This window comes from Rattus norvegicus, chromosome 1, assembly GCF_036323735.1.
Source record: "Rattus norvegicus strain BN/NHsdMcwi chromosome 1, GRCr8, whole genome shotgun sequence".
Classification (NCBI taxonomy): Eukaryota; Metazoa; Chordata; class Mammalia; order Rodentia; family Muridae; genus Rattus; species Rattus norvegicus.
Genome location: NC_086019.1, coordinates 43,091,848 through 43,095,577, shown reverse-complemented (window position 1 = coordinate 43,095,577; position 3,730 = coordinate 43,091,848). Strand labels below are relative to the sequence as shown.

The 3,730-nt window shown below is 45.9% G+C and overlaps 1 pseudogene; it reads right to left on the bottom strand.

The window, feature by feature from the left end:
- Positions 1–1,954: 1,954 nt before the first annotated feature.
- LOC134484125 (transcription factor BTF3-like) lies at positions 1,955–3,522 on the bottom strand (annotated as a pseudogene).
- Positions 3,523–3,730: the final 208 nt, after the last annotated feature.

Genomic DNA, 3,730 nt, shown 5'->3' with positions numbered 1-3,730 from the left:
AACGTAGAGCTCTGTGCTGGCTGGTTTGTGTGTCAACTTGACACAAGCTGGAGTTATCACAGAAAAGGAAATGCCTCCATGAGACCCAGCTATAATGCATTTTCTCAACTAGTGGTCAAGGTGGGAAGACCCAGCCATTGGGTGGTGCTGTCCCTGGGCTGGTGGTCTTGGGTTCTATTAGAAAGCAAGCTGAGCAAGTCAGGGGAAGCAAGCCAGTAACTCACATCCCTCCATGGCCTCTGCATCAGCTCCTTCTTCCTGACCTGTGTGAGTTCCAGTCCTGACTTCCTTTGGTGATGAAATAGCAATGTGGAAGTGTAAGCTGAATAAACCCTTTCCTCCCCAACTTGCTTCTTGGTCATGATGATTGTGCAGGTATAGAAACCCTTACTAAGACAAGTTCCATACAAAATCCATTTGTTAAAAGACAATTGTGGGGTTGGAGAGATGGTTTAGCAGTTAAGAGCACTAACTGCTCTTCCAGAGGTCCTGAGTTCAATTCCCAGCAACCACATGGTAGCTCACAATCATCTGTAATGGGATCTGATGTCCTCTTCTGGCGTGTCTGAAGACAGAGACAGTGTAATTAATATATAATAAATACATCTTTTTTTTAAAAAAAAAGACAATAGTGCTTGGGTAAGCAGCATGTGTTGTGAGCTTGACAATTTTTCTTTTGTCTTCATAATTGCCTCCAGTTTGGAGATAAATATAATGGGATGTCCAACAAACCATCTCCTGATAGGGAAAAGCACACAACCTTCTGGGAGTCGCTGTGTAGGTTAGGAAGAAAGACTCAAGTGTACAAGAGCCCTGTGATTTTATGCAACTGTGTGTGTGTGTGTGTGTGTGTGTGTGTGTGTGTGTGTGTGTGTGCGCGCGCGCGCGCGCGCGCGCGGTGTTTTCCTGGAAATTTTGATCTACTGAAGGTGAACAGATTATAGCATGACTGTTATTAAAATGGTCCTCACAGTTCCAAGTGGAGGGTTTCATCATACCATGTGTGGGGATGGTGGGTTTGAAGAAGCACCTGAGCTGTTGGAGGCCAAGGTGGAGCTGTGGTCTCTTATGTGGTTTCTGTGGGGGGGGGGGGGAACCACATGAGGCCACATAAGCAGTTTAGAATTAGCTGCTCTGAGTCGCTTCAGCAGTTTTGGGGAACCAGGGCCTGTTACTGGTTGTTTGTACCTGGGCTGCTGGGATAACATGTTTGTACCATGGCTGGAGAGTGTGTGTGTGTGTGTGTGTGTGTGTGTGTGTGTGTGTGTGTGTGTGTCTGTATTGGGGAGTAGAATAAGGGAGGGGGTTAAAATGTTGACCCTAGGTTGCTGCATTGCCTTATTGATGAAACATTATTTCTAGGAATTCACTAACCCTGGGAGAAGCAGTGGGTGAACAAGATTCATCTGTGTATCAAAGCCTCAGAGCAAATGAAATAAAGTCATAGTTAATGGATATACATGCCGAAAGTTTGGTCCAGCACTTAGGAGCTCATGATACTATTAGCACAGCAAAGAGAACGGAGAAACCATTAGAGATGGTCCTTCCCAATGCTACTACATTTATCTGAGCAAAAGGAGTGCACATAGTCTCACGGGCCGGGGCATGCTCTATTGATGGGGAGGAGGCCTTCTTTGCTGGGTTGCTAAGCGGATGGGATTCTCATCCAGAGCACTGGCTGCTATTCTCAGCTTATGAAATGCATGGAGCTTGGGGGAGCACAGCCAAAGCTACACCCTCATGGCACTACATCAAAGAATGAATTAGGTATAAGCAAAACCAGAAAAGGGCTGCAGTGTAGTGTCCAGGGGGCTTGGGCTTAAAAAATATTAGAGATCTAGATTTTATCATATCCATATCAAACAAAAATTTTTTTAAAAGCAGTCATGACATAAAATAGCAGCTCCTGTATGTAGCTTCTGCAAGTGTCACCTTCTTCAGAAGTTGCATCAATTCAATTTGCCTCATCAAAATTCTCCACCAGATCTGGAACTTCACCCTCCTCCTCCTCTCCGGTAGCAAGTGGTGCTTTTCCATCCACAGATTTTTCGGGCAGAGCTTCAGTCAGTCTCCTCAAACTAGTCAGACTGTCTGCAGCATGCTGGTTGAGGATGCCGGGAAGCATTTCTGTCAACCACTCGGTGTGGCCTGTAACGGGGAAGGTGTTTGCTGCCAGAGATGCCTGAACTTTAGGGTTGTTAAAATGGATCACTGTTCCTTGGTTTGTAAACATGTTCATCTCTTCATACCAGTGTTATTGTTTACTCCTAACTTCTTAAGGAGAACTGCAGCTATTTATTTATTTGTTTGTTTGTTTGTTTGTTTATTTTTGTTGTCTGCTGTGGCTGTTCTGTGAACCACCTTCTTTCTACGAGCATTCTCCCCCACCCCCCCCAATAAATAACCTCCACATCTCTCGGTGTCAGTCTCCTTTCCCTCGGATTTGCTAGCTTTGCAAATTTCCCCTGCTTTCCCATCAATGCTCACTTGTGCCTGCAGTTGGCGAGCTTTTCCTGGTCTATGATCGTTTCTTTCGTCTTGTTGAAGTGGAAATGGGGCTTCGTGGGGAACTAAGGTTCATGTTCAGGGAGTCTCGGGCAGACCAGCTGAGATGAGGCCCACACACACAAGGAGAGGCAAGATGGCAGCTAGAGGGAGGCAGGACCTTTAGTTCTTTTAACCACACAATCCAACCACCAACCCCCTCCCCACTCTCTCCTTTCTTCTCTTCTTCCTTTGTAGAGCAGGATTAAACTAACTTTACCTTAAGCCATAACCTGAAAGTAAAAGATGTCAACTTAAATACATGATTGAATTCATTCACTGGACATGTATCTGTATTGATTGAATTTATTCCTCAAGGCCTCCATTCGACAACGTGTATCTTTACCCTTTATCGTTTATTTGAGCTCAAGGTTTTCTGGCCTCTGACTTGTCAGAGAACTGATTATCTGAGACACACAGTTTTAGTTGTCCCACAGATGCTGCACTGTCAGATCCACAGAAACTCTGAGTTCATCACTCCCCTGCATCAGCCTCTTTTCTCCCAGCGATGTTTGGCATTATGGGCCAAGAGTTCCACCTGATTTCTCCAGGCCCCTACTCTTATCTTACAAGGCTCTATCTGCCAGGCTGGGAAACAGTAAGTCACTTATTGAAGGTCACATTGCTGGAGTGGGAGGAAAACAGCCCATATTGAGCCTGGGACAGGGAGGACAGCTCAGCGAGTATGAAAGTGCCAGGCATGAAGGTCCTGACAACCGGAGTTCAATCCTCAGAACTTGGGTAACAAGCCATGCAATGGCAGAAACCAGAGGTCTGACCTCAGTAAGGTGGGGAGCAAAACTCAAGCCCCATAAGTTGTCTCCTGGTCTTTACAAGCACACACAGACAAATGAATAAAAAGTAGACCTACAGGAGTACCTCCCAAAGCACAGTGGCCTCACCTAGGGAGAAGTTTACTTTCCCTTCACCCAAAATAGAAAGTGGCAGCCAGATGGCAAAGGTGTGACCTGGGGACATGGAGTCAGACACAGGGCTTCTTCCTTCTCAAAACGCCACACAGAGAGGTGACTCATTTCCAAATGTACCTTGTACAGAGTGCTAGCAGGCAGGAGGGAGGGAAGAAAGAAACTGTTCTTTTCCCATTGGAATCCCTGTCTGAGGCTGACTTCTTCAAAGTTGGTTGCTGACTTCATTAGTTGGTCCCCACCATTCCTCCCTTCTTATG